This window comes from Sus scrofa, chromosome 14 (assembly GCF_054392235.1).
Source record: "Sus scrofa isolate SSC_HxYL_T2T_F1_AM1 chromosome 14, Sscrofa_HxYL_maternal_Yorkshire_Landrace_v2.0, whole genome shotgun sequence".
Classification (NCBI taxonomy): Eukaryota; Metazoa; Chordata; class Mammalia; order Artiodactyla; family Suidae; genus Sus; species Sus scrofa.
Window position 1 is genome coordinate 13,891,914 of NC_139396.1, and position 6,899 is coordinate 13,898,812.

At 58.6% G+C, this 6,899-nt stretch overlaps 1 pseudogene; it reads left to right on the forward strand.

The window, feature by feature from the left end:
• LOC146396326 (NUT family member 2G-like) overlaps window positions 1–6,727 on the forward strand; it is a 77,435-nt pseudogene extending 70,708 nt beyond the window's left edge.
• Window positions 6,728–6,899: the final 172 nt, after the last annotated feature.

A 6,899-nucleotide genomic window follows, 5' to 3' on the forward strand; every position in this document is an offset into this window, starting at 1 on the left:
TGCTCTTGTTGGGGAGGCAGGATGGCAGCAGGCAGGATGGCGGTTTTTAGAAGGGAGACAAGCCACTTGGAACGTGTGTGTAGCCAGTGTCCTGTGGCTGGCCCTGGGTGGGTCATGGGGAAAGCCTAGCCCCGCCTTGTGGTCCTCAGGCATCTGAAGCTCGCCTCACCAGACCTCTCTAAGGGATTGGAACTGGCGCATCCTCTGGCTAATGGGGGCGTGGAATGGGAGGGTATAGTCAGAAAACGATTCAGTGCTGGTGGGTGTTGTCTGTGGCCTCATGCTCAGGAAAGGGTCTGCTCTGAGCTGAGCAGGATGTGACTCATGCTGCCACGGCCCAGAACGTTTCCCTCCATCCCGCCCAGAACGCACTTCTCAGGTCAGGCAACTGTGGCCTTGGATTCCACAAGGGATGGGCAACCATGTGACTTCACCCAAGCTAGGACTCGTGGGCCTGAGGTGTTCTGTATTGGTTTCCCTTTTGTGGAAATACGTCTCTGCAGACATGGCGCAGCGTGTCAGGTGGCTCATGGCAGAAGCTGAGGCCTGACTTTGAGATGAAGAGTGTGTTCCTATTTCAAGTCACTACTACTACATGTGGAGAGAGGCTGGTGCAGGTGGAATGCCTAGGAAGGCTGCTTCCTTTGTAAAGGTGGGGGGGTGAAGCAGTGTAGCACAGAAGCAGGAAGATGATCTAGTCTGCTACTCTCAAACCTCCTAGAACACCTGTGGAGGTCAATTCGGTGCCTCGTGGTATGTACCTCCTTCTCCTGAATGGAAGGTTTTCTCACAATGGCACCTGACTCCTGCCTGCTGCTCAGTTTGTCCTCACTTTCCATTATTGGGAGCTGGAAGGGGAAGGACCCCAGGCAGCCTCTACTCCCATGACCCATGTCACATGAGCCGCCCTGGTCCCATGCTCATCTTCGGAAGCCAACCCTGGATGGGAAGTGGCCAAAATGCAGAGGACACACACCGACTTCTCTCTGAGGAGCAGAACTGCATGGCGGGAGGGACTCAGGGCCATCGGGATGGGGTGGCACACCTTAGCCCCTGTGAAGTGTCCACTCTGGGTGGTTCGGAGAGGCAGGTGCATGCTTGGTGGGGCTATTCTGGGTTTGTCTAAGGGTTCTGTGTGCAGAGTGATCTTCGCAGCCTTTGAGAGGTGTTGTGTGAGGTCAGGAAAGAAAGACAGAACAGATGTGTGCTGAGCATCCAGAGAGGAAGAGTTGAGGAGGAAGTTAGGCCCTTCGACTTTAGACAGTGGAGGTCCAACAAAGGCCTCACGGTGCCTGGAAGGTCCTTGGAGAAGGCCCTTACCTGCCAGTGACCTTGCTGAGGGGCATGCTCAGAGTAGATGGCCTCTCAGGTCCAGGACGTGGGGACAGCCTGTGAGGACGAGGTGTCAGGGAGCCCCTCAGGGAGGCTCTCCAATCCCTGCTGCTGAGCTGAGCATTTCTCGGTAGACAGGGGTAGGGAACTTGGTGTGGGGAATCAAGGTCACCAGGGAAGTAATTCTCAACTGCAGGTCAGACCATGAAAATCCCTCCATGACATCTGCACAACACAAAGGTTCATCGGGCCAAATGTCCTCTCTCACTGAGGTGTGCCCCCTGATTCCCCAGACACCTTCCGTCCATGTCACCCCTTCTCCTCTTCCATTCACCCCTTTCCATTCTCTCCACAGCATCTCCACTGCTGGGCAAGGATGTGGTCATGCAACCTGGGGCCTTACGCTCCTATCCTCCCCTCACTCCTGGCTCCCAACACCAGCCAGCTTGGGAGCAGCACCTGCCACCGCCCATGTCCCCATTACTCCTGCCTGGCAGCACCCTATCGCAGCCAGCTCACCCCATGACACCTCGGGTGACTCCTGCTGACCATGGCCCCATTGCCCCAGGGCTTGGCAACATTCCTGGCCCAGTCTGGTCAGGAGGGAGGTCAGCATTGCCCCACCAGTCTCAGGCCTTTGGGCGTCCTAAGGCCCCCCTCAATGGGAATGCTTCCAGGGCCCTCATGGGGAGTGCTTTGTGTCCTGCACCCCTTTGCAGAGCAAGCCCTGTGGGGGACAGTCGGGTGGCTGCCCCAGCTATTGCAGCAGCTCAGGCTGGCAAGGGAGGCTTGGCCCCAGGCCTTCCTCCTCAAGCAGCACCGCCAGCTGCCCAGATGGCCTTCATCCTGCCCCCAGGGACCTCTGGGCCGTGGCCACATGGCACCTCTGGGGCAGGCAGCCTGCACGCCCCCCAGCACAGTGGCCCTCAGGAGGACACCTCTCACCATGAGAGCGTCTATCAGAATTTCCGACGCTGGCAGCGCTTCAAGTCCCTGGCCCGCAGCCACCTGCCCCAGAGCCCTGATGCGGAAGCTCTCTCCTGCTTTCTCATGTAAGTGACCTCTCAGGCCCTCATTAGCTCAGCTGGAGCCTTCGCATATACAGGACCTTGGCATGGCCTCCCTGCTTAGGTTTCCAGGCATCCTTTCACCTCGAGAGAAGGAGGGTTGACAGCAATGTCCATGCTATGAGGAGGCACGTCTGCACTCAGATGTGTCCCACGTCCAGTCCATGACATCCCGTCCGTGCCTTAGCTCAGCTACCACCACCATGCAAGACCAGTTGTCTCACTTTCTGCACTGCCATGATAACATTGAGTGCAGGAGAGCAGTCCGAGAGGGTCCTGCTCGGATGTGAGGAGCCACAGTTTGAATGGGACCTGCTTCTCTGGTGCTAACTCCTTTCAACATGGACCTGGGCCTCTGGCAGCCAGTGGGTATCACTTCAGATAAGGCTTAGGATATTAAGGCCCAGGACAGAGCATTCTGCATCCCCGGTTCTTGTTGTACTGAAGAAGTCCATTGTGAACGGGGAGGTGGTCGAGCTGTCCTAAGGGCAAGGGTCTATCCTGCTAGAGCTGTGAACCTGGCAGGAACATCCCTCCTAGACCCGAGGTCCCTCCGAAAAGGGGGACTAGGCCATCTAGTGCGGAGACCTGGGCAGAAGAATCCTTGGGTTTCTCAGACCTGTTAGCAGGTAGACTGGCGTCTTCCCTCCTTCATTGAGGGGGCTGCATTTTATATGAGATGACAAATTTCCCCAGTCACAGGGTCCCAGCTACAGCCTGGGAGTGGACAATCATCTGCTGGTGAGTGGGAGGTGGTGGCACCAGGCCCCAGGAAGGCTTGCCTTTGCTCTCCAGACACCCTCGTCTCCCCCTCTTGAGCCTGGGTTTGGCAGGGCTGGGGCACATGGAGGCCTTGGAGCTGGGTGGGGTTGGGCAGTTGGGGGCTGGGCTGTACCAAGAGACTGACCCTGAGGGCTTACAGCCCAGTGCTTCGCACCCTGGCTCGCCTGAAGCCCACCATGACGCTGGAGGAGGCCATGCGGTAGGCCATGCAGGAATTGCAGCACATGAGCACCGTTGAGAGGATGGCCTTTTATGAAATGACAGCAAAGTGAGTCAGGGTCCTGGGCCATGGGCGACATGGTGGGTTGGGTGGTGGGTGATGGGCAGGCCCCAGGGCAAGATCTGGCTATGGTGCTAGCAATCAGAGAGGATGCAAGCAGAGGCTGGCACCTGACACCTCCTGTTCCCTGAATCCCCAAATCCTATTGGCCTCCAGAATCCCCTCTGCCACCTGGAGAGCTTGGCTCTTCCAGCCTGTCTGTCCCAGGAGCTCTGCCCTACCGTGATGCTGATGTGGGGAGGCCTCAGGATGGCCTTGGGGAGCACGGCAGCCCAGGAGGTGTTCCCCTGAAGGCATGGAGGCTGTGCAGGGGTGAGGACTCCACCCAGCAGCCTGGCACCCCTTCATGCTGGGTGCCTGGCCGTCACTGACCTAGCGTGAGGTAGGCCTCTCCTCATCAACGATGGCTGGAATGGGCAACCGGCCATCCTTGGGGAAGCCCATGGGTCTCTGACCCTCCCTGTCATTTCTGCATGGGAATAACCTAGTTTCCAAACAAAACCAAAGGAGCAGCTAGCTCTCAGTGTAAAGAGATGCTTCAACTCTAAGGGTAGGATCCCCACTCCAGCCTGTGCTGGGCCCTGTCTCATGCGTGTTTTCCCGCACTCTCACTCCCAGCCCCAGATTCTGGGTTCGGGCAAGGGCTCTGTGGGGACACATGCCTGATCAGGCCACTGGTCAACTCCATTGTTTGGGTCAGACAATGTCCAGGGGCACATGAGCAGGGGCCCCCAATACCCACCATGTGTCCCTAAGCCTGGTCCCAGAGATTGACCTGGATCTCTGCTGGGCCATGCCCTCCAGCTCCAGGGCTGGTCAGGCAGGAGGAGGCCCAGATCTTGGACCTGCGCCAGAGCAGCTCCCTGCTGTGACAGCACCTCACAGGGCCCTGACAGCCCCAAGGACACGCTCTCCTCACCCCCTCTGTCCTGCTGCCCTGGGTGGGCTCCAGAGCCCAGGTGGTTTTCTCACTGGTGCCTGTCCCTCAACACCCCCCAGGTTCATGCAATTTGAGGCAGAGGATGAGATCAGCATGGGGAATGTGGCCTGTACACCACGGGCACAGAGCATGCCTCCTCCAGCTCCACCAAAGCCTGCTCCTCAGGAAACCACATCCCGCAAAAGGGGCACTCAGTCTGTGAATTACCTTCCCCTTGGAGGTCAAGGCACAGGTAAGAGAGGCCTAGGCCTGGTCCCTGTTCCCAGACTGCTCCTTTTCCCTCAGAGGGCATTGATCTTTCAACACGGATAGCCCCCGAGGGGGTCTCAGTCACCCCTTTCCCCTCTGGGGTGTGGACCTGGTCCATTTAGAACCTCATCACCCTCCTCCCTGTCTAAGGGGCCCCTGTGAAATCTGCTTAACAGGTGTGCTGGTGGGGAGACCCTTGATCATTAGATGTTCCACACATTCTCACACCTGACTTTTACCTGTCCCTGACTTGAATCTGGCCTCCCACAAAACCTGAGGCTCTGGCTGCTCCTCCCCCTTCCCACATGCATATCCATTGCCCCACAACAATGCCCTCCCATGTGCCTGCTCAGGGGTCAGCATCTGGGCGCTGGGTCCCCTCACTTTCCCTTCCTCCTGCTCTGCCTCAGCCTGTGCTCCAAGGAAACACGGCCCCAGGGTCCAGCACACCCACTGAAGGCCACGCAGAGCCTGGCAGCTGCTGGAGGACAAGGCCCCCAAGGAGATTGCCCCTGAGGCTCGCAGGGAGCATGGGGACCTCCCGCAGGCCCTGGTGGGTCCTGGCCCCTCAGCCACAGGGGCGTCAGATATGGAATGTCAAGAGGATGGATATGAGCTGCCACAGGACGAGGACGGCTGCTTCCCAGACCCGGATCTCCTCAGCTACGTGGACAAGCTGTGTTCCCAGGAGGACTTTGACACCAAGGTGGGCTGGGCCTGGAGTCTGAGACTCCAGGATTCCAGGGAGAGATGCTCTTAGCACCCTAGTTCTGGCTTTGGCCCAGGATAATGGGATTTATGCTCTGGTCCTTGACCCTGACATCTGTGTGTCTTCCTGTGTGTCTGAGTGTACTTTGGTGCGTAGGATGTGTATATGTGGATGTGTAAATTGTACATGTGTGTGTGTCTCTCTCTCTTTGTAGGCCTTTGTGTGTCTGTGTCGGTGCCTGTGTGTTTGTGCTTTGGAGCCCATGTGTCTGCATGTGCACCTGCTTGTGAGTGTGTGTGTGTTTATGTGAGAGTAGACCATACCTATGGGAGATTGAAAGCTCCCCCTTTGTGAGGAGGACTCTGGATTGGCCTCTGCTAGTCACATTTCCCGCAGGCCTTCCCACCTCCCAGGGCACTCCTGCCAAGGCTGCTCACAGCCTCTTCCTTCCATTCCAGGTGGAGGCGGTCATTCACCCCCGATTCCTGGCAGAGTTGCTTTCCCCAGAACCAGAGCTGGATCTCTCGGGCTTGGCTGAGGAGCTGGAGCAGGAGGAAGGACTCTCCCCTGAAGAGGTGGCCAGGAGAGGGACTGACACTTATGAGACTGGGGGCAGGGGGGGAAGACAGGTGACCCTGGAAATCCAGGAGTAAAGGACCCAGGTCAGCCTGGGCCGAGGAGGGTCCTAGAGCAGGAGGCCATGAAGGCTCTGTCCCTCCCTCCCCTGACGGAGAGGCCCTGCACCCGGGAGGCTGCCCAAGTGGGTGCAGGGCAGGACTAATGGAAGGGGAGGGGGGGAGCCAGGTACAGGGCAAGGACCCTGCTGGGGAGAAGGTGCAGTAGGAAGGCAGGAGGGCCACAGGCTCTGTCTGTGGATGTGAGTCCCATCTCACCTCCCCCTGCCCATAAGCCCTGGAACTCCCTGGAGGGTGCAGAGCAGTCACTGTCCACCTCTCTCCCACCAGCTGGTGCAGACACAAGTCCTGGCCTCTGAGGAGGATGATGGAGTGCCAGCCACTCCCAATCACAGGGCACCCCACATGGACTCAAGTCCATCGGAGTCTGTGGCCCGACAAGATGCCCAGAGGAACGAGCAAGGCCCACGGCCCGGGGTCAGAGATGAAACCTCTACACCCCAGATGGATTTCCATGGCCATCTAAGGCACCCCCAAACAGACAGGGACCTGTTCAGGCACAAAGGCTCTGTGCCCTCTCCAGGACATGAGGAGACCCTCAGGCTGGAACAGCACAGCCATTTCCTCACCAGGGCACAAAGCGCTCGGGCCCCCCATCAGGACCCAGGGCCAGCAAGGTTCTCAGGGAGGCCTCTCCTCTTATTGGAACTGCAGGGCTGGGTCACGGGCTGAGTGAGGATGAGGAGGAGCTCCCCAGCCTGGCCTTCCTCTTGGGCCTTCACCACAGCCTGCTGCCCTGGGGGCTGCCACAGAGCCCTGTCCCTGCCTCGGGTCTTGTCTGCACTGCAGGGCAGAGGGCCCAGCAAGCTTCCCAGGCCCCCTTTCCCCAGAGAATGGGCCTCAG